General features: G+C 48.1%; 1 long non-coding RNA gene across 3 annotated transcripts; it reads right to left on the bottom strand.

Moving 5' to 3' along the window:
- Positions 1-1,328: 1,328 nt before the first annotated feature.
- LOC135424660 (uncharacterized) lies at positions 1,329-22,189 on the bottom strand. Of its 3 annotated transcripts, none has more exons than XR_010435305.1 (3): positions 17,361-22,189; positions 4,775-15,406; positions 1,329-2,972 (listed from the first exon to the last, which is right to left on the bottom strand). It is a non-coding gene; the product is annotated as an uncharacterized LOC135424660 (long non-coding RNA). The 3 variants fall into 3 exon arrangements; XR_010435307.1 differs by having other exon boundaries at positions 4,775-17,542; positions 17,632-22,189; XR_010435306.1 differs by having other exon boundaries at positions 1,332-2,972; positions 4,775-11,488; positions 15,201-22,189.
- Between the last annotated feature and the right edge of the window lie 1,835 nt (positions 22,190-24,024).

Genomic DNA, 24,024 nt, shown 5'->3' with positions numbered 1-24,024 from the left:
GATGTTTCAATTAGAGCAGGCCTGAATGATAACAGAAGTTCATGAACTCGTGTTCTAGGCAAGAGGGAGGTGTTTGATTTTTTTCCTGTGCATCTTCATCCTGGCACAGGCATCAGATGGTGTTTTATGGACAGGTAAATGGATGCAGCTACAGGAAATTATAATGCCTGTAAATAGGCAGCTCTTGGAGCCTGGCCCTTGCTTTGGGCAACTTCTTTCATTCTATCTATCTATCTATCTATCTATCTATCTATCTATCTATCTATCTATCTATCTATCTATCTATCTATCTATCTATCTATCCATCCATCCATCCATCCATCCATCTATCTATTCCTCTATCTATCTATCCCTCTATCTATCCCTCTATCTATCTATCCATCCATCTATCTATCTATCTATCTTATCTTAATTAATTAACTTATCATAGTGCCCCAGGATGAGGGGAGGATTTGAGGCAGTGCTCAGCCTCACCTTGGGCAGCTGAGGACACCTCCTTGCTGGCACTGGCTGCTGGCATGGGCTGCAGCTTCCTCCACCCACAGATCTCAGTTTTCTTTGGCCTCATTGTGAGAAATTCATTCCTTGTTCTACGTGCAAATCCTCTAAAGGGTTCTCAGGATGCTAAGTAGGAATTCAGAAAGAACAACAGAAAGAAGTAAGAGGGGATTTTTTTGTTGGTTTGTTGTTGGTTTTGGGGTTTTTTTTGCTTTAATTTGAAAAATAACTGGCCTTGAAACCGCTGTTTGTTTCCCTCTGAAGACAGGAGAGAAGCCTCCTGCCAACCTCATGTCACAGGCCTACACCACATTTCACAGGGGGATCTGTGATTGACTCTCACGAGGGACCGAGAAGGAAAAACGGGCTCCGGTGAGTAAATTATTGCACAACATCCCCTACATCTGATTTCTTGCATTTGCAGAACATCTGTCCCTGTCCTGGAGCTTTCCTGGAAGATGCTGCAGCAAGTACAGGGAAAACAGATGGGGGCTGTGAGTGGGAGGGTTGGAGAGCAGCAGCTCCGTGTCCCCCTGGACACCTTCACAGGGGTGTCCTGCACCAACCCCTCCAGCCTGAGATGGGAGGGCAGGACATGAAGTTACTGCACCCACGAGGAAAGCTAAAAGTTGAGCTGGCTTTAAAAAGCACCTGGAGAAACCCATGCAAGGAAAAGGCTCCCCTGGGGAGCTGCTAAACCCTTCCAGCTTAGGGACCCCTGAGCTGGGCAGCAGCTTGGGAAGGGACAGTGGTCACTTGTCACTTGTCCTGTCCTCCTAAAGGACCCCAAGAAGCAGCCAAAGGAGGTGCTGGGTTGCAGTTCTCTCAGGACTCCATTAACTCACTGTGAACTATTTCAGTTAACTTTGGACACATGAACCCAGAAAGGAAAAACTGGGAAGAAATTTATTTCTCGGGAAATAAAAATTTATCTATTGGGAAGAAATCACTTTTTTTCTTTTGTTACAAGCTGGGTGTGGGCTAAGTGGCCTGGTCCATGTTGGCCAAGTGGCCAAGGCCAGGCTGGATGTGGCTCTGCCTGATCTAGTGGAAGGTGTCCCTGCCCATGGCACGGGTTGGAACAAGATGATCTTTAATGTCCTTTCCAACCCAAACCATTCTGGGATTCTGTTTTACCAACAATAGCAATGCACTTCAAAATCATTTTTATTTCAAGTGAAATATAGGCCATAACTTTCTTGAAGTACAATGTTTCCAGCAGGAGGGCTGCAGGTCAAATGCTTCATTCAAAACAAACACTTCTGCTCTGTAATCATAGAATCATTAAGGCTGGAAAAGGCCTCTGAGATCATCAAGTCCAATTGTTGATGGCTGATCTCCTTCTTCTGCAGCCTCTGTTCTGCCTTTTCTAGGAAAGGAAAATTGCCATTGTTGAGAAAAAAAATGCTGATTTGCCATTTCCAGGTGTCTCACCTCAGACTCAGGTGCCCACAGAGCAGGGATTAAACACGTCCTGTGGGGAAAATGCTTTTGATTCCATGTAGGAATCCGGAGATGGAGACCTGTGGATGGGATTCTCAGAGGCCACAAGACACCTTGTCCTCTCTGCTCCACGGAGCCCTCCCGGTGTTGTGCTGCTGCTGGATCTGCTTCTGCAGGACAAACCTCTGCGAACTGCTGGCTGTTGATGTGCTACAAGCCACGAATGGAGTTCCCTTCAGGAACAGCCTGCTGGGATTTGGAGCAGGGAATGAGGGCACCGGGGGGGGGATCAGGAGTCAGTGGAGGCTCTGCTCGTGCGGGAAGGCCACGGGGACACAGGCAGTGGGTGTCCCGACAGCTGCGTGCTCTCAAAGCAGGGCTCATTTTTGCCTTCTCTCCAAATCAAACGCGGAGTTCGTGCCTCTATTTTTTTTTTTTTTTTTATTTTATTTTTTTTCTGTCCGTTTTTTTTCCGTGCGCGCGGGTTTTGCACAATGGCTTTCCGAGAAAGGAGACGCGAGACCCTTTTCTCCTCTTTCCTGGAACCGACGAATCCCGCCGCTCGCTTTTTGGGGGGTGCCGGGATGCGGGTCCAGCCCGGGATGCGGGTCCAGCCCGGGATGCGGGTCCAGCCCAGGATGCGGGACCCGGCGCGACATCCCCGCTCGAGCTGTGCCACCTCCTGGTGACACCGGGCGGTGCGCGCGCCGAGCATCCCTGCATCCCTTCCCAAAAACCGGCCACCCCACAGATTTGCATCTCTAGGGTTGTTTTGGGGGTTGTTTTGTTGTTTGTTTGTTTGGGTTTTTTCTCAAATTTTACCAGCCGGACCCCTTGTTCTGCAGCTCAGCGCTGCCGTCCAAAGGCGTTGGATCCACACCGAGGGTTCACGGATGGAAGGAGAGGTCAAAAAGCTGGATCATGGCTGATGTGGACGTGGCTGCAAAGACCTGGTCCAGGTTTGAAAGCAAATGGTTCCCGGGACTCCCCTTTGCCAAAGGGACACCTCAGGATCAAGTATATTGATGATACTGAAGAAAGAGAGAGGAAAAGTAAACAGGTGTTATTCCAATATATTCCTTTCTCTCCTCCAGGTGCCACCTTCATTGAACTGGCATGGCCATGCCAGGGGGCTTGGAACTAGGTGACCCTTAAGGTCCCTTCCAACCCAAACCATTCCATGATTCTGTATGATGGAAAGGTAGCCCAGCACTTTTCTCTGCAGTTTGGGATGACAGACATCTGCAACCTTTAATCCCTGCTCAGCCAAGGTGTTTCTGGTCACCTGTGCCTCAGTGCTGCCAAATCAGACTCTCTTTTTTTACAGTCTTAACACTCCACCCAGTCCTTCAGCAGCCATAAGAAGCCTCCTTTCTCCTTCGAGGGGCTGAGGATGCTCCCAGTTCAGGGTAAGGGGAAGCATTTAGTTGATACAAAAAGAATAACAAGTGTGGGCACAGATCCGAACCCAGGATTTATTTAGGAAGATTTTCTGGTTATTATCTACTTAGGAACAGAGGATTTGTCAGAACAGATCAGAGCATTTTAATCAAATCTGGCATCCTGTATCTAGCAGAGATAGTGAGAGGGTGTCCAGAGGGAAAACTCTCTTCAGCCTCTCCCAGAAGTGCAGGTACAGAGTCCAAAGCTGTGGGAAGGGGAGCAGAGGCAACACTGGGTAGAATCAGAACCAGCAGCACATGTCCAGTTCCTGCCAGACTGGAACCAGTAAAGGCAGCTTCATCCTGCCCTGAGCCTCAGCCTGAGCTGTCCCAGTGGAAGCAGGGGGGATGTTCCCCTGCTGCAGGGTGGTGAGAGCTGGCCTTGGGCTACAGCACATAAACACAAATCCTTCTCCAGCTGAGCCCCAACACTGGCCACGTCCAGCTGGCTCGGCCAGAAGGACCCATCAGAGTCACATCTGGAGCCAGGCAGCACAAAATCCCCAGGCTCCACCAAGAAATACATTTTGGATATTCCCACTGGCATTCCAGTAACCATAACATCATCTGAGACACGGAGTGCTTGGGAAATGTTTGGTTTACGAAGCAGGGCAGGAGCTGCTACAAAAACAATCCCTGTTTTTAAAAAGAAAACATTCCCTTATAAACAAGAGGAGAAAAACCATGTGTGTGTATCCAAAGGAAAGAACCCTGGGAAATGCCCTTTCCCTTGCAGGATGGGGCTCTGGCAGGGTTGTGAGATGAACAGCTCCATGGCAGAGGGTGAGGGAGCACCAGGGCTGTGGTGGCCACATGAGCTGAGCTCCTTGATGCTGTTCTCATTTATAAATAGAAAGGCAGTTCATTATTATTATTATTATTATTATTATTATTATTATTATTATTATTATTATTATTATTATTATTATTATTATTATTATAGCTTGTTGAGTACATAAAACCTTTCCAAAAGAGCTGCTTTCCAGTTCAAGCAGAGCCCCTGGGATCATGCCTGGAGCAGGAACATCACAAGAAGCACTCTGAGTCTTGGGAGACGAGTCTGGGCTGGTGTCGGAATAAAGGGCTTCACTGGGGTTGGTGTAGTGGCACCCTAAGGACAGTCTGCCCTCACCCCACTCTGTGCACCCGTGTTTCCCATTCCTATAACAAGGCAGGGCATCAACAGAGCAACTTTTCTTGTGATTTTTATCTCCAGCCCCTTCCCCAGGGACTCGGAGGACACAGCCAGCTCCTGCACTGTCACACCCTCCCCAAGCACGTGAGGAAGGTGTTTCCCACACCAGGTACAAGGACATCTTTTCATCACATCTTCAAGCTGCCCCCAAGCCTCTGTAGGCTCATGTAGGGCACGGAAAGAGGAAGATGCACACCTGGAAAACACAGGAGGTGGGTCCGTTCTCCCGGCTCCGGCAGAAGGAACACCATCAGGAATGTCAGGGTGGCTTTGTGTGGTGTGTCCCACATTGTCCTTCATGCCCAGCCCCTGCCACCCTTTTCCAAACTTCTCCTAGACAGCAGCACACAGGACTCTCAGCCACGAGTTTCTCCTCAAATCATGGAGGACAAGCTCTTCCAATGGCGTTTTTCTCCTGAAAGATGCATGTGGGCACATCACAGATTATCTTATCTTGTCTGAGCTCCTCTGTACCCCCTAACTGTAGAGCTCCTGCTTTAATATCTTATTTTTCTTGTCTGCCTCTCTGTTGAAAGCCACGTTTTTCTTTTATCTTTACATTATACCTTCCAAAATATGTTCCTTAATCCACAAAACTGCACCCAGTAATGCCCAGAGATCCAGGACTGAAAGCATTTCCCTGGCGAATGTCCTTTACAGAGCCAGCAGTGTCAGAGGGAAAGGAAAACAACACACACATGATCAATATTTTTTAAAATAGGATTTGAAAGCAAAGCATGAGAAGCCTATCTGGTTTTAATTTCAACGGAAAAAAATATGGCTATTAATATATGGTCATGTCACTCCACTGTAAGAACAAAGTGTAGATAAAACCTGCAGGCTTAATGAGGCTCAGGAAAAATCAAATTGAAAGCAAATCTTTGAAAATCTCTAGGTAATCTTTGTTCCATTTATCATGCTTTGGCAATCAGAAAGTAAAACCAGGCTTAACATAATGAGGAAAATCAAACAGACTTCCTTTTTTATTTTTTTTTTCTTTTTTGTTTTTTTTCCCTGCTGCCCTAAAATCACAGAACATCATCATCACAGAAAGGGGAAAAAAGGAAGAACTCCTGCCCTCCTGCCAGTGCACGGGGAATCTAATTGCAAAGGTTTCTTCCTGCATGTCTGAGGAGATGATGCAAGGCAGGAATTTTTTAATGACGATATTTAAGCTCTCCCTGGCGACACAGAGCTAAAGCAGTGGTTCTCTCCTGAGCTGACAGATGTGGAGGGAACAATGGTTGTTAACAAGCTGAAAATGTGAAAAAGCCAAAAATAATTACTTGCCTTGGCATCTCCACCTGGCCAGGTCAGCAGCACAGCACCAACCCCAGCCAGGCTGGGGGCAACAGTGAGTGGGTAACACTGATGAGGAAAAACCTGGGGGTTTGGGGTGGGAGGTGCTTTATCATTCCAGACCCCTGAATCTTCCAGGCACTGGAGGGGGATCGTGCCATGCACCCCTGGAGCTGCCACATTCCATCCTGGCCAAGCCCTGCCCCCCTTGCCCAGGCATTTTTGGGGTAGACAAGGGTGAAGCCCATCATAGCCAGGACTCCTGGTGAGTGCTGCCCCCAGCACTGGTCGTCTCTGGGTTTCTTGGCCCAGTGGCAAGGGCTGTGAGCACAGAAGGGAAGCTGCTATTTGGGAATTAGGTTTCCAGAAGCCCCAGAAGGAACTGCTGGACTCTGGGATGGATGTTCCCAGTTCTGACACCGCAGCTCCTGCAGAGCTGGAGGTGGCACAAACCCCGATGGGGTGTAGGATGCCTTTTAGCCCTGTCACCCCTTTGCCCTCACAGATTTCCCATCTAGACCCCTGAGATCTGCAAAACTGCAGCTGCAAAACAGACTCACAGCACTGTCCTCTCCACCTGCCTCCACAGTCCCACTGCTCTGTCCCATCTTTTATTCCTCTGGGATGCAAAGAGTCATGTAGGCACCACAAACCCAAGGGCTGAGGCTGCTAATACACCTTGCCTGGCTCCTCCTTCCCCTCTGGGGGGGATGTTGAAGCAGAACATGATCCTGTGGCTGATCCGTGGTCATGATGTCGTGGGTCAGGCAGGAGGTCCCTGTAAAGCTGGGCACAAGTCACTGGGTGATCTCACCAGCTGCTGGTCTGGCCTTTTCCTCCACAGTTCCCTGATGCTCTCCTGGGAGACTAATTATGACAATCCCAAGCTGGCTAAACCTGCAGCAATGTGATCTCTGCAAAGCACCACCTGATCAAAGCACATAAAAAAATAAAACAGAGATATAAAACTGCCAGTTGCCCACAGAATCAAATAAAATTAGTTCAGCTCAGCCTCCCCCATCTTTCCTCGGTAATAAAACCACTCACTATGCAAATATGTAATTTCAGGTGTGTAGGAAAGCAAGTCATTGAGCTCAGGGGTTGTGTGGGGCAGTGGGAGAGCTCTGCCCAGGGAGGGGTGTTCTGGGCTCTCTCATATCATGTTTATATTATTTATATGACCCATAAATAAAACAACAGCTCTCCACCAAGAGATAGGCAACAGGAGTAGATCATGAGCTTTCTTGGAGCTGTGGTGGCCTCATGCAGCAGCCAAAAGTCTTCTCCTTCCCATCCAGTGGGTACCAGAGTCAGGGGAGGTTTTTCCTTCACCAGTGCACATCCATCCTCACCCTTCTCATTCCTCACCACCTTGCAGGACTGTGGAAGGTCCAGAGCAGCTGCCAAGGGTTAATGTGCAAAATATCCTGTGTGAACCAGGCTGGTTAATGAGCACCTCTCCTGCAGGTGAAGACCTGTGACGAGAACACGCTCTGCTCCACTAATGCTGGGGACAGAACAGCCCAGTGAGGAGGGAGCTGGCAGGTGAAGTGAGACAATCATCTCTCCTCAGCCGGATCGCAGTTCCAGCCAAGTTCATCTGCATTAATCTTACGCTCATTAAAATCAGTTGCTCTCTTTCTAATTCAACCGGTGCTGCCAAGCTCAAGAATTAAAAATTGATGAGCCAATGTCCCCGGAAAAAAGGAAAAAAAAAAAAAAAAAAAAAAAGAAGTAAGTTCATCCTCTCTAGAGCAGCGTGGATTTTTAAAGCGATCATAAAAAATGCCTGGCTGCTCCTTTGTGCTTGATGCTTTCATGAGGGACGGGGAAATGTCCAAAAGATGAGGCTGTAACACAATTGGGTGATTCCAGAGGCTGCTGCTTCCTAGAGGCAGCCTCACAAATGGCCTCACTTATGGGGAAAACCAAAGACGGAGTCATACGGGACAGAGGAGCTCTTTCAGTTCCTCTTATCCTGCCTCAAAAGCAGTGTGATTGCTGCAGTGACAGAGCCCACCCTGCAGAGCCCTGGCCAGGCTGTCCCCTGGGTTTTCCTGCAGAGAGGGCAGGAGCCTGGGAACACTGTCAGCAGTATTTTGCAGCACACAGAACTCTTGGCCACCCCCGGAGCCACCAGAGCAGCATCAGACCTACAGCAGAGATGCAGGACCTGGTGCAAACCCAGCTCTGAGCAGTGGGAAAAGCAGAGGCACCACATCACAGCAGGTCATGCTCTGGGTGGCCTCCAGCATCCACTTCACCCCTTGTGCCACCTCTGTGCCAATCCAGCTTTCCAGCACCCATCCAGTTATTCCTGCCCTTGAAGCCTCCATGGATAACGAGGACTGTCCAGGGTGCAGAGCAGCACCCAGGAGGAACATGTGAGTTAACAGGAAAAGTAAATAATGACTTTCTAATTGTGTGTGTGTGAGTGACAGACTCGACATGATTTCTGGTGTGTTCCTAATTAAGGTCATCGATGACAATAGCTGGGGAGCTGCAGACAAAGGCACTAAACACCATTTATTGGAAGCAGACAAGAACTTGGAAAGGGCTCTCCCATAGCCAAAACTAATATTTCACAGAGAGCCAGAGCCTTCCCAGCCCACGAAAACACCCACAGTCTCCACTGGCCTTTGCTGACCCAGGCTGGAGTGATTATGCTGAGTTGTCTGGGTCTCTCTCCACAAAAGCTGACGTTTTTCCCCATAAAAAAAGCACCATGTTTACAAAGTAAAGCTCAAGTAGGAAAACACTGAGTCCAACCCTGGGAATAGGTCAGGATTAACTCCTCTAGAGCCCAGCAGAGTTTGTTTCCTGAAGAAGAAGGAGCGTAAGTAAAGATGGGTTGTCAGTTATCACAGTTATTTATAGCAGGCATTAATTTCCTTCACAATCTGGATAAATACCCATTAGCTTTTGAGGTGATGAATCAAGTATTAATTAACCTGCCAGGGGAAAAAAATAATGTGGATATTAATGTTTTAAAGGGAAGCTTCCAGCTGAGAAAAACAACAGAAGAGAATTAGTCTGAACTTTTCAAGTAAAACTTTATTTTATTAGAAAGGAGCAATGGGCAAAGAATGAACCTTGGCCCTCAGATCCCACCTTCCCTCTGCCCCACTCAGGGATCAGCTGAGCCAGCTCTCCAGTTCCTGTGGAGACCAGTGGGGCTCAGCTTGAAGAAATAAAAAATTAAGAAAGAAAAGAGAAATATTTCTGAAGAACGAGACTGTTTTCTAAGCAAAAATGCCAAAATGAGATGTGACACCAAACTGGACAGCAAAAAGAACCCAATTTCCTGGTGGCACCGATACAAGACCTGCAAGACCACCACACCATCCAGCTCCCTGGGCCAGCCTGGCTGCAGCCCTCCTCCTCCCTGCAGAGCAGGGCAGCTTCCAAGGGACGTAAATCAGAAGTTTGGATGATTATTTTGCAAACTGAGACACAGCCCTCCTGCAGTGAAGGGGGGCATGGTGCTCAATGAAGCACAAAATGTCCTAGATTAGATGTGATCTTCAGGATCACCCTCCTTTGCCTGTGCTCCATCCCCACAAACCTCAAATCTTTAACACCTTCAAGATCTTCCTTAATTATTTTTTTTATATATGGAGGGGAAAAAGCATATGCAGCCAGCCTGCTCCTGCCCATTTTTAGCTTTTTTCCTTCCCTCTGCATATTTCCCAGCTCTCTACCCACACATACCCACACTACAGACAAACCATCCTAAAAAAAAAAACTGAAAGAGGTCTAAAAAAACAACAGCAATCCAGGGTGTCATCAACTTCCAGAAATGAAAACTGGCTTGTGAAACCACAACCTCTTTCTGTTGTTGTTGTTGTTATTTTTTATATGGGGATTTTTTTTTACAGTCTTTTACGATCTTGTTTTAAAAAATGGCACGAATTTGCTCCTCCCTTACCCTGCTCAGCCCTCTCTCTCTCTCTCTCTCTCTCTCTCTCCCCAGCTATATTCAGAAAGCATTTCTCGCCAGCCTTGCTCATCTCACATTTCAGGGCAGAGCAAATGTTTGTGCACCGAGGGGGGGCAGGGATGATGAGTCAATTAGACACCTAATAAAAATGTGATTTAGAAAATTCCCTTCCCGGCTGTGAGTGTGGCAGTCACCAGCCAGCCCGCCCAGCGCCCCCCTTGCAGGCAGAGAATGGTTTCCTACGGTGAAACCTCTCTCAGCCTGCATTAAATGTCATGTAGGATGAGGCATCTGCCACTGAATGTGAGAGACACCATCACAGCTTAATAAATCACGCTGCCAGAAGGACTTTTGTGCCATCCCCACTGCTCTTTTAACCAGCCAGCCTTCCCCCTCCGTATGCTCCCGTTCATCACCGCGCCCTGCAGCCCTCACGTGTTCCAGCTGATTAACTCCTCCTGGAAAAGGCAGCCAAGCTAAGCTCTCTGAGCCCTCTGGTCCTGCAGCCACCTCTTCTGTTGTTGCCATCACTCCAGCCACGACTCTCCGAGCCTCCAAGGAAAGCCCAAGGGATGGACCATTTGTCATCCACGTGCCACTTACGATCCCGGCAGCGCCCACCACTGCCTTTTCCAGGCACGCACTAAATTGGAGGGTGGATGGGAGGGATGGTGCCTATTCCTTCTCCTTGCAGATGGCCAGGCCACAAAGCACCCAAGCAGAGCCACATCCTTCCTTCCAACCTCCTCTCCTTGGACCGGACCCAAACCACCCACCAGTGGAGACGTGTTGGACCTGCACGTCCTCCCACGGTGCATAACCTTCTCTTACAGTCCACAACCCTCTCTCCTAGTGCCTCCACCCTGGCAACACCTCGAAATGTGCTCATTTCTCATGCATGAAGTGCAATCTGAGCAGTTTTAGCATTTTAGGTTAGATTTTGATTCCGTGGGACTGGTCGGGTTTAGATGAGGAAATGTTAAAAAGCCCCCCCGAGCTCTGGCGCGTCTGAGCAGCATCATTTCGAGCAGAACACAGCACTGCAATATTCATGCCACCAGAAACCAGTTCCATATTAAAAAAGGGCTGAATTTTTAAAAATGTGACAGTAAAACCAGCCGTTTCATAACCAACACCCCTGCAGGATGCAACCCAGCTGGATGGATGTTACAAAGGAGCACAAAGGCATTTCTGGGACTGCACCAGCCCCCTGTGAAACCTGCCACCAGGCACGTCAGCCAGCCACGCTCACCAGCAACTACTGGGGCCAGTAGCCAGCAGGACTGGGATGAGGACTGGTCTGGCTGTGCTGATCACAGTCTGGAGTAACCAAAATCACAGAGGAGTGGAAGGCCATAGGATCATGGAATGCTCGTTTCCATCAACAGCTTTACACCCTTCCCACAATGGAGCTGGTGGTTTCCTTTGTAGGACAGATGATTTTGTTGCACCAGGAGGGCCCCTGTTTCATCTTGCTCTGGATAAATACGCCCAGTTTTGTGGCTGGGTAAAGTAACTAAACTCATTATTCAATCAAACTTGCCTGGATTTTTATTTTCCTTTATTTTCCTTTTTCCCAGGGGACACCAGGAGGGGTCCAGGCAGGAGAAGGCTCTGAGAGGGCAGCAAACTGTGGCCAGAGTGCTCCAGACTCCTGACAGGATAAAGTCCCTGGATTCAGTGGCAATGCCAGGAAAACAGAACAGGGAGAGCATGAGCCAGGTAAGGATTTATCAGCCATCCCAGAATAATGCATGTATTTTCCAGTAGACAAGTCTCCTCCTTTCCCCAGCAGAGTCCAGCCCATGGGAGTGCTAGAACAGATATAAAACCCAGGCTTCTGGCTGCTTGCTGGAGATAGCACATCCCAGAGTAGCCAAATGCAAGAGAAGGAAGGATACTGCCCTTGGATCCATCCTTTGCAGCCATGAAAACAAGTCAATGTTGGTGCAATTAGAGAGTGACCATTATTTGCCATTGAGCTTCATAAAAATGTGAGGAAAGATGTATGCATTTTAATTAAGTTCTGGGAGAAAAAAATGTATACCTGGCTAGACTGCAGAGAGATGAACTCATTACTTCATCCATGTCTCAGGCTGCTGCCTATTTTCCCCTGCAACAGAACGATCAGCCTGGGCTGCAGACAGGGACTTTAAAAAGCAAATAATCCTCCTGAAAGAGCCAGGCCAGCACTCTGTAATTCCTGAATCCCTGAACTGGGAGTCTTCACACAGCCACATTTCCAGTGAGATCCCTGGGCAAGCACTCAGAAAGCCAAGGGGGGGATCTCCCCAAATCAGGGTGACAGGAGGGGGTCACTGATGGAGCTCACTATGGATTTTTCCAGCAGCCAGGCGGCTCCTGCAGCTGCCAGACTTTTCCATGGACTGGATTTGCCCAGGTCTGATTTTCTGCTACAGGACCAGCCCAGGCCTGAGCTGCCCTTTTCATCTCAGGAATGCACAGCTGCAAAAGTGAGGTCGAGGTTCCTCTTGCAGGACGTGGCTCCAGGAGTGGGGATTTTGTGCCCAAGCCGTTGAGGCCACGCTGGGATCACATTTGTGCTCGGGCTGCACACGATGGGAGGGATGGGCAGGTGGGGGGTGCAGACACCCAGCTGTCCCTGATTTAAAAAAAACCAGCAAAACCCATCCAGTGCTCGAACAGCGAAGTAAAACAAGTCAAACAACCTAAACCCTCATCCAGAGAGTTTTTAGGGCATAAAGAAAGAAAGAGCAATCAACATCAGCCTCCTCTCCCCCGAGAGCCAGCTGAGCAACCTTCCATGCTGGAAAACACTCAGGCAGAACTCCTGTGAAAGGCACTGCTCCTCTAACAGTCACATTTGGTGTCTCTGGGCTTGATAAAGACTCAAAAATCTGTTTGCTGCTATTGCTCCTTGTATGATGAGACCAGAGCAGGTAGATCTCACGCTTTGAGGTGCCAGTCAATAGTCCCAAGTGTTGGGTGGAAATCCCATGTTCCCCTTGCTGGCATCACACAGCCAGACCCACCGAGACCCCTCCCCAGCCAAATCCCTGTGGAAGTCAGTGAAACACATCTATATCCTTAGAGTTAAGCATTTCTTTAAGTGTTCTGCCAGAGTTTTGTGGAGCGAGGCACAAAGCCTGGGGCAAAACCCCTCCACTTCACAAAGAGCTGACAAAACTGGGCAGCATCTGGTCTCTACCAGTGACATGGCCTTTGCAGGAAGGGAGTTGAAACAGTTCCTAGAAGCTGCAAGACCCGGGACCACAGCTCTGAGAGCTGCTGGCACGTCAAAGCCACGGAGCTTCAGCCTCGCCTCGCACGGACAAGGCTCCCTTGCCTTCCCCATCCCGCTGGGAGGAGCTTGGCTCCAGCCCCAGTGGGCTGACCACAAACCCCGTCTGCATGAATGTATTTGTTAAGACACTCATTCACGCTGTAGCCACGGCGCTGGCTGGAAGGACATACATCAGGCTTTTTGTCAAACAAAACCCATTCCAGCTGTCTGGGAGGACGAGGAAATCTGCCCTCGCGCTGCTTTGAAGGGTTTACAGTTCACTGCAGCACTTTATAGCTGCAGTTGTTTCCATAACCAAGTCCAAGAGAGCCTGTGAACAGGAAGGAATTAGGCACTCATGCAAAGACCATTAAAGTCAGGGGGAATCTTTCCATTGACTTGAGAGGGTTTGGCTCCCAGTCCTGGATATCAGGGTCTGCTGTGAGGGATTTAGAGCAGGAAATGGGAGCAGGACTTTGCAGGTTTTGTCAGCATTTGTTATGGAGTTTAGCACAGGAGCTCCCTGGGCCCGTTTCCCTGCATGTAAATAAAGGAGTGAGTGCTCATCTGAGATGCAAGGCCCTCAATGACACTTCCCAAGGAGTGCCTTCCCAGGAACCCAAAACTGCCAGCACATGAACCACAACACACTCGGGGAAACTTCAGGCTCTTTTAAAATACACCTGAGACTCTGATTGCATGCTAAGAGAAGCAGTGGTGCTTCTCTGGGCTTGCAGGAAGAGAACTGGTCAGGTGAGTTCAGGGCAGGGCTTTGCCAAGTGTCTGCCAGTCAGGGTGGAAGGCACTGGCACCTGGGAGATGCTGGGTCATTTTCTGCCTCAACCACTTCATTATTCCTGGAGGAATAATGAAGGACATTTCTCCACTCCAGGTGCCATGGGAAAGGTCACACCACAACCCCAGAGGGAGTGAAATGAGGAGGTTTTGAGCCTGGCCAGCACTGCATTCCCATCATCCCAGGGTGTGGGTTCACAGGAGGCAGCATCCAGTGGTTAGAGTTGTCCTTCCCGCTCCTCGTGGGCAGCATGTGCCTGGGAGAGGAGCAAGGCTGCAAAGAATGAGTTATTCAAACCACAGGCTTAGGAAAACCTCTGTCTCCTGGCAGATGTTCATTGTTTGGGCTGGGTTTGGAAAAATAGAGGTGACCAAGCCCTGCTTCAGCCTTCAGTGGGAAACAGAGAGACAAGAGTAGCTCAGCTGTCAGAAACTTGATCCCAGAAAGAGGAGAAAGGAGGGTGGAGAAGGAAATGCATCCTAAACCAAAACCAACTCGGTGACCCGAACGAGCTCTAATGGAGCCAGAGGGAACAGAAACACCCAAAAACCAGATGGATTGTGGTGGCTGCAGCCTCACACAGCCAGCAGGACAGGCTTCCCATGTCCAACAGGATGGGCTTCGGGCAGTGAGTGTCACCTTTCCAAGATGACAAGAGTGATGTGCCAACCCAAATATCATCTCTGTGGAGTGCTGGTGTCCAGGTTTCCCGTGCAGGAACATCCATCCCCACACCTGGAATCCCCCGTCAGCCTGGAGGGAGATGCAGCCGCCTCACCACGGGAAGTCAGGTGGGGCTTTTTTGCTTCCAGGGGGATGTGGTTTTAGGAAATGAGCTTTGCTACCACCTGCTGCAAGTTCACTGGTTTAGAGGGACAGGCTGCCAAATTCGACAGGAACTGGGGTCTCATTAACATGACTGAGGCTTTGGCAGTGGGAAGCTCCTCCGCTTCCATTTATAGGACGCGCCGAGAGGCCGTGGCAGGAGTTCAAGGCACCGCTGCATTAGGGAGTCTAGACAGAGCCCTGCAAGCCTGGAGAATCCCTCTTCCCTGCCCTCCTGTGCTATTCAACACCCAGCAGCATTCCTCAGGCAGGAGGGATGCAGGGAAGTATTTCATTCCCTCCTTCAAACAGACTCTTCTGCGTCACTGTGCCCCTCCAAAACCTCCTCCTCCAAAGCTCTGCCTGGAGAACAGGAGGTTGCCAGCATTGCTGCACATGCCAGCATGAACCCTTGTTTGACCAAACCCTGCCAGGATGCTCAGAGGAAGAGAAGAAAAATTTTAAAAACTGCCTAAACCCCATGTTTTTATTCCTACCTGAAATGAAAACAGCAGCTTTGGAGCGATTCTTGAAATATCTGCTTTTAGCTGGATTTATTCCTCCTTCTTCTTCACTCTGAGCTGAGCAGGGAAACCCACCTGCTGAGACTCTTCTGCCCCCACAGACCTGCAGGCAGTGCCCAAGCAGCTGTGCTCACTGATATCTGCCACCACCCTCAGAGGGAGCAGGAGACCTCTTGAACCTAAACCAAACATTAAAACAGAATTAATTTTAATTCATCGGAAGACTTCTGTTGTGCTAAATGGATTTTCATGGGCTGAGGAGAACCTTGTGCTGGGAGAGCGTTCCAGAATCTCCTGCAAGACAACCTGGGGGAAGGCTGGGAGAAATTGGGCAGCATTTTCCTGCCCATTGTCAGAAACTGGGATGAAATCTGGGCGACGTCTCCCCACCTCCAACTGCTCACCCTGCAGCAGGTCTGGTGGCAAGGACTCAGTCATTCAGCAGCAATTCAAAGCAAGAAAAATAGGATCCAGTGATGCTTTAGAATTTCCAGGCTGCCTCTTGCCTGCACAGGGAGCACATCCATGCTCTCCTAAGTGGATTGACAAGAGCTCTGAATCAGTATTAACACATGCCAGATGCTGGGGAATCATCTCCCACTCACAGCAATTACGAGGATGTCCCAGAATCCAATAAAGCAACTGAGAAGATGAGCATCTGGTGGTGGTTGTGGGGCTCCGCCACAGCGAGATAAATCTGTGTAATAAAGAGGTGTGATTTTCCTTCCCTTGAGTCAGATGGCATTTGGCACTGGAGGTGTGTGATTCCTCCTCCCTGTGGTGGCTCTCCTCGGGAGGAGATGAGCACAGCATCCCTCCTCCAGCAGGGATGAGGAGCTGCTCCCCTTATCCTGCTTTTTCTCTGCTGATACCAGGGATCACATGCTGACCCCCCAAACCCCATCAGCATCCCCCAGCCAAAATTCTTCAGAGGGAACCATGAAAATCAACTCTTCACACCATCAAAGAGCATCTCCAGCCTGAGAAACCACCAGGTGAGACCTTCTCCCTCTCCCTGATCTTGTTCACTCCATGCTCCAGCCATGGCAAAAGTCCTCAGCTCCAGATAAGAGAATCATGGAATCATGGAATGGTTTGCGTTGGAAGGGATCTTAAAGCTCATCTCATTCCACCCCCTGCCATGGGCAGGGACACCTTCCACTAAACCAGGTTTCTCCAAACCCTGTCCAACCTGGCCTTGGACACTTCCAGGGATGGGGCAGCCACAGCTTCTCTGGGCAACCTGTGCCAGGGCCTCCCCACCCTCACAGGGAGGAATTTCTTCTTCATATCCCATCTAACCCTGCTCTCTTTCAATTTGAACCCATTCCTCCACTACAGCTCCTGATACAGCGTCCTCGTAGCTCTCCACACAACCTTCTCTTCTCCAAAGAATCCACAACATATTCAGATTTAGAAGCCATACAAAGTGGTGAAGCAGTGAAGGCTTCTCCCCACATAAACCAGCCAAAAATTAATCCCAGTGCAGAGGGAACACTGTGGATGACACAACAGTGATCCCATCTAGCACAAACACGGGCGAACGCGCCGCTGAACAGTGCCTTGAAAATGATGATTCCTGGAAGAAAGAGCCAGCACATTTTATTCGTGGGAAAGGCAGCAGAGCTGAGGTACATTTAATAGAGGGAAGAAGATAAAAGTAATCCCCAAGCATCTGAAAATGCAGGCTCTGTGTTGGGATAGACTTCAGCACATCCTCATGAAGTAAATGCCAGGGATGTTTCTCTCAGCAGTTCTAGGACTGTTTGGTTTTAAGATCAGAAGCAGCCATTAAAGCATCTCCTGTGAGCTTCTCTTCACCACAAGCCAAAATGTTTCATCCAATAACTGAAGAGGGCTGAAGGTTTGATAACTTAGAGCTGTTTGCAACGAGTGACACAGCACAGGCCAGGGCCAGCTGAGCTCCAGCCGCTCCTGCCTCCAGGGCCCTTCTCCCTCCTTAATTCATTCCCTGCCCTCACAGACAATTTTTACTCCCATTTTCCTTCCCAGAGCTTTTTCAGACAACATGGAGAAAATGAGCTGAGGGAGAACAGCACAAAGCAAAGTCTGAGCAAACGTGGGGGACCCTCAGTGCCAGCAAACATCACCCACCTGGGACCACGTGCTCACCTCTGGAGCATCCTCCAGGCTCCCAAACCTCCCACCCTGCTGAAATCCTCCTGCCAGGAAGGCTTCCAAAAGACCTCCAGACTCAGTGGTCCTTGAAGAATATGCTCCTTCTTTTCATTTCATTTTCCTTCGGGCTTTTCCTAAAGAAGAGCTTTTTAATCCACATAATTAACTACAAACATCTGAAAAACAAACACGACCGGAATCTGTTGTAGCAGCAGCATCCATTTAAAAAGCGTTGAGCGGCCCCAAAGTCACCCAATATACTTACAGTGTCACAATGTTAACACTGAAATAATTTTACAAGTCGATTTTTATGTAAATTGGTGCTCACTGTTTACTTCTGGTAAGATTAAAATGCTTGGCATCAGCTCTGGGTTTTCAGGACTGTGGATTCAATTTGCAGAGGGCACCTGGGAGAGAGGGGGGATGGTTTTTTTTCCTGGGGAATAATAGTGCTTGTTTGAAACATCTTAAAGGCTATGAAACCATCATTCTGGATCCTGGCTTGTGAGAAAGCCGAAGTTTTTAAAACAAAATTATATTTGGAGTCAAACTCACCTTTTATTCCTTTTAAAAAGATGCTGCTTTTCTTCTTAAACCTTTAACTTTGACCCTTTTGTGTTTGAGATCTTCCCGTTTCTGTGTCCCCAGTACCTGGGCTGAGTTCCCCTTCTATCACCTGGGATCTTAGCACAGAATTACAACTATATCAACTCCATCAAACATACTTTTAATGTCCCCACTAGGGGACTTTAAAAATGAGCTTTAAAGTACGAATTTAATGACTTAGGATAAAATTTAGTTCATATGCACTATTTGACTCTAAAAGCTCGTGTAAATATTTAATCAATTCATGCACCAAGTCCCCTTGCAGGGAACACAGTTAAGATATTTTGGCTCCTGTTTTTTTGGGAGGTAGATCTGTGATAGAGCTTTCCTAAGAGTTAGTCAAAGTGCTGCCAGCAACACCAACTGCAAGGCTGTGCAGAGAAAGGTGCTGGTTTGGGGGGCCAAAAAGGTCCCAGTCACAGAAGCCCAGGGCCAAGTCACACAGGAACCCTCAGTTTAACCAAACCCAACCATTTCACCTGGTTTAGGGACTCTACACCGTTGTCCAACCTGAACCTCCCCTGATGCAGCTTGAGGTCATTTCCTCTTACCCTGTCATTCTAATGTGCCTTTCTGCACTGTAAGTTTTCTGTCATTAATAACAAAAAATACCCTGCTGATGTGAGCAAAAATTAATGAATTCCCAGCCTCCTACTCCAGCCATCTTCAGCCCTTCCTCCCCACCACCACCCAAATTCCAACGGGCTCCTAAACAACAACATGGATGTGGCCAAACCCAGAGTTATTTTTGCATTGCTAATGCCTGTGCCAGCACCCAGAATAACATCCAGAATATAACAGGAGGAGGCAGAGGCCAGACAAAAGAAAGAATCGGTTGTCACCTTATTTTCAAGGACATTTTGCACTTATGCTTCCCCTACTTAACTGTGCCTCCAGTAAAGCTAAACATTGCCACACCAGCAAAAAAACCCCAGCCCTGAGGAGATCTGGATACTTGAGGATCTCATAAAATGACAGCAAGCTCAGCTATAATTATTGCCCTGTAATCTGCATGTCATGAATAAGCTGGTAATTCAGCAATAGCTGCAATCACTGCACACAGTTATTTGCTCCTTGCATTGAACTAAAGTGGAGGGGAAGATGGACAACAATTGAGTCCTGTGTAAATATTCATTTTTCAACCCTTTTTGGTCAACAGACCCTTAACATTTTTATTGTGGAGGCCCCACACAACAAAAGGAGGGAAGGAGTGCAGGGTCTTGCCTCCCTGAGCTGTTGTCTGCACACCCCAAAACCACCCATCAGCCTCAGTGTGAGCTGAGGGCTGGGAAGAAAGGTGGATAATTTGGAAAAGGGAAAAAAAAATCTTTAACCACAACTAAAATTGAGGCTTTTTTCTTGCTGTTCTTTGAGCCATTTGGTTCACAGATGTTTTTAACAGCCTTCAGAGTGTGGGAGTCAGAGCCAGCAGGGCACCCACACCATGGCCAAGGGGAAAACTTGCTGTTCTGATCTCATTTTGAGTACATGGACTAAATGTTCAAGTTTTGTGCAGGGAAAAATACTGAAAAAGTTGATTTGGAAACCACAAGTGGCCCCATCTACCCACACAGTGAATGGATGGAATGCCACCAGTGCCAGGGTGGAGAAGGAAAACAAACACCTCTTGTACCTCCCAGATCTGATGGAGGAGGTTGTTGCTTCGAGCTATCCAACATATTTTTGCACATCAGGTTTGCTCCATGACTTATTTTTGACAAAACAAGTCAGGTTACCTCTGCAGCCAAACTCAGCTCTACAAATGCTTGAGCCATTGGTACCATCACAGAAGTGAGTTTGCTGTAGGGTGACAGACAGACCCAGAGGAACATCTGGAGCAGCAGAAAGCAAAGGGACAACTTCAGCAGCTTGCAGGAACAGCTGGGGCTTCTCTCACTGCCAATTAAACAGTTTCCATGGCAGTTTCTTATCTAGATTAACCATCCCCACACATCAACGTGGCTCTGCAGTTCCACCAGCCAGGACACAAGGAATGAGAGCTCCACAGCCTTTTGCTTCCCACCACCACAGAAAACCAACTGCCAAGGGCAGGAAGAACCTTATATATAAAATAATAACCCCTGTGGTTATTGCACACAGCAGATGAAAAAATCTAGTTCATTGGCATTTGCCTCTGGATGAGCAACAAAGGCAAAGGAACAAAACACCCCAAGGACAAGCACAAACCCCCCCAAAAGAGCCCTTGTGTTACACTCAGTAGCTCACTGGAGAAATGTGATACCATAGAAATGCTTTGGCTCCAGCTGAATCCATGTGTGAACACGAATTAAGTGGAATAATTCACTGTGCACTGACTTTCACCACAGGCTCTAAGATTCAAATCCATGTTCTTTCCAAATTGCTGTAATTTCCAGCCCATCTCCTGTGATGAGGTACATACAGCCAGCCTGAAATCCCCCCCGGCACTTTAATAAAGATTTTAACCTGAGATATAATTTACTAAGAATTTAAATGTGTGCTCAGGAAGATCTATTTCTGCTGCAGCAACTTGGGCTAAAATTGGCATCAGCTCCCTCCGAGGTTTGATCCACGGAGCACACTGGGCTTGGATGGAGAAGTCTACCTGTGTCCTTTCCCATGGACTGCAGGGGCTTGAAAATATGGAGAGAAACAAGGTCAAAGATGTTTGCCACTCTTGGAGGTCCCAACACCCATCCTGGCCCTTTCCTGTGCACTCCAGTCCGCTCCAGTCTGTTGTTCAAGATTTTCTGTCTCAGGGGCTGTGAGGGTGGGGAGGCCCTGGCACAGGTTGCCCAGAGAAGCTGTGGCTGCCCCATCCCTGGAAGTGTCCAAGGCCAGGTTGGACAGGGCTTGGAGCAACCTGGGCTAGTGGGAGGTGTCCCTGCCTTTGGCAAAGGGTGGGACTGGATGGGCTTCAAGGTCCCTTCCAATCCAAACCATTCCATGACTCTCTTAGGAAAACCTGCTAATTTGTTGATGTGACTGAAAAATCAGAGCAGTTCAAGCAATTCAGGTCCTTCTGTACTCACCTGATTCTCCAGACCAACCTTTTCCCTTCAGGCAGCGACTCCCTTTCTGCTCTGCACAGCATTCCCTGCCCTGGTGCTCATCCTTGGTGACAAGGGGTTAATAAGGAAGTCAAGGAAGGACAGAGTGGGAAAACAGCTGAATTTTCTGCTGATAAGAGACTCCTCCTCCTGAACCTCATTAAAACTACCCTGATTATTTTCTTGCTCCAAAAAATATCTTGCTGCTGGTTCTCCAGCAAGACAGTGAGTTTTCTGGTGTGAAAGGAGTGAACTGACTCTAAGTGACCCCTAAAGCAGTCCTGGAGGGCAGATTAAGTCAAAGACCATTGCTCTGGTGCAGGAACTCATGTTTAAAATGCTGGAGGCATTTTACACAGAGACAATTGATCTACATGAGGTCCCAGTGCCATAATTTCATCTTAATTTGATATGCACACACGATTGTGCTGCAGACAGATAAAGACCCCTGGGAGAACACACCCAGGCTCAGCAGCTCTTCTTTAGTGTAAGGCATTAACTGATCCTCCTGATTTTGTATCCTACTGGTGAAAAAAAGCCCTCAACACTGGGGTTGACTTCCAATAAAGTGAGAAAACAGGAAGCAAAGCTGACAAGCAGCTAAGGCCCAAATATTTCAATATTTGATGGTAAAAAAGCCAGAGGAGGAGGTAGGTGATCAATCTGGGTGTCGATTGCCCAGATCCAGCAGGCACATCCATCCTGGAAACACTAGGAATGGAGCAGTTGCCCTCTCAGGGTCCCTCCTAGCTCTTTCCATTTGTTCTGATTTTTGTTTTATTCATTTTTATTTTATGCTGCATTTATTGCAGAATAAGCTATTTAACAAATTCCCGCCGCGCAGCTCCCTGCTCCAAAATCGTTGCTTTTATTACCAAATACTGTGCCCACAGAGAGCTCCCCCAGCAGGGTTATTGCCAGCAGCCCTTTCCCAGAGCCAGCACAGAGCCAAGGTTAAGATGACCCCGAGATTAATATGTCAGGAAGGGGAAAAACAAATAGAAACACACACACAGAAAAAAAACCCTCTGGAAAAGCTGGGCAGGGATGTGGTGCCACAAAAGCTGCCTGGGAAGGGGAAGGATCTTCCCCACTGGCTGATATTGTGGTTATACACACACCTACAGCATCTTCACTAGTGGGAAGTAACATCTTGCTGCTCTGAAGTTTGCTTTTGACCATCTCAATTTACTGCTTTTGACCATCTCAATCCACAATTAAAATTGCTTTTTAATGAGCAATTTCAATTGTGGATTGAGCATGAAAGGGCTTTCCCCCTCCTCTTAGTATAATAAACACTGAAAATCAGTTTGTGATCGAGAAGTTCACTCCCTTTCCTTTTCTTCCCTTCGTAGTTTTGAAACATGAAGGCATTTCCAAAAAATCAATGTATATATAGCGGCGCTGGAATAAAACACCAGTGATACTTGTATTATTAGTATTAGTATTATTAGTATTAGTATTAATATTAGCATTATTGGCCCTTCCAAAGCCACCCAAGGTCCTTCTCAAATCCATGATCTTGCCCATAATAACATGCCCCCAGGATATCCAAGCATCCATCCTTCCCTGCTTTAACAGTTCTACTTTATCTTCCTGCTAAAAAAACAGCCATAATTTCCCAGCCTGTCTGCCTGTGGTTTTCCCTGGGACAAGATGCACCATCATAGAGCAAACAGCAACCAGGATTGTATATTTTCCCCTAAATAATTGAAATCAGTGTTCTTGCAGACACAGAGGAGTCAGCCAGCCTCCTCCACGGAGGGATCCGATGTACAACAACAATTAACTCATGAGATACTTATTAGCTACTGGTAAATTAATGCTGCTTTTTTTTTTTTTTTTCCTCAGAGTATTTACTCTTGGGGATAAAGGTGTCCCATCTTCCATCACAGCTTCCAAGTGGGAGATTGGCTGTTCTCTTTTGTGGTCTGGGTGAACTGGTGCTGGGCTGAGAACTGGAAGTTTGGGATCATCTGTGATTTTCCCATCGATGGAAGGAAGCACAAAGCCCTTCATTTTCTCTGCTTTGTAAACTATCCTTGTCCCATCCACTGTCACACTTTCAAATTATTATACAGAGGGTCCCACACCAGCCTTCAGTGATTTTACTGGGAAACTGGTGGGCAGAGGAGCTATTGCAAGTCTTGGAAAATGTTGCAGCAGCTTTGGAGGGAGGTTCAAACCCTCTGCCTTGGGTTTGGGTGCCTGGCCCAGCCAATGGTAAAGGGAACATCTGTGCCTCTTCTCAGCCCTTCTGCTCGGTTTCCACTGCACTGTCTTCTAAGAATAGACCAAAAAAATAATAAAAGTTCCTCTCTCTGAAAGCCACTAAAATAAAATAAAAACCCTTCCGCAAACAATCTGCATTTTATCTTCTTAATGCCTCCAAAGCCTCCACTTGTCTCCAAAAATAATTGCCGTCAGCAAGGGTCGAAGAATATTCTTTCCAAATCATGGACCAGATGTTCCACTGAGACCACTACACAGTTAACTCCCAATAAAAGTAATTCAACAAACTAAACACTGATTAAATAATGTGCACACACAGCCCGGCACGAGAAATGTGATTTGCTGTTATTTAACCTTTAACGACACCGACTGTTCCCTTCCTCCTTGCCAAGGGCGAGCCTGGCCATTGGACAGGGTTGTTTTGGTTTTTCCTATCTTGGAAATCAGATCTTATAAACTCAACACAAGCTGAGCCACTGCCCGGCCGGCCAAAAACCCCCCAGTGTTGCTCAAGAGGTCAGTGCTGTTTTCCAGCCCATCCCAGCACGTCCAAGACAAACAGCCCCGTGTCACCCGCTCTGCAGGGACGTGCAGGCAGTCCTGCCCTTGTGCTGGCTCTGTGCAGGTCACCACCACCTTCCTCCATGAGCTCTGCTTGCTGCAGAACTTTTTTAGGCCCCCAGGGCTGGTGTCCATCAGTTGGATTTCAGGTGGGAGCGTGGGGAGCGCAGCGGAGCCTCCTCATCCCCCACGCACCGTGCGAGGGCTCACGGCTTCCTCATCCTCTCGGG

This window comes from Pseudopipra pipra, chromosome 19 (genome assembly GCF_036250125.1).
Source record: "Pseudopipra pipra isolate bDixPip1 chromosome 19, bDixPip1.hap1, whole genome shotgun sequence".
Taxonomy (NCBI): Eukaryota; Metazoa; Chordata; class Aves; order Passeriformes; family Pipridae; genus Pseudopipra; species Pseudopipra pipra.
The sequence above is the reverse complement of the archived record's forward strand: the minus strand, read 5'-3'. Positions and strand labels throughout refer to the sequence as shown.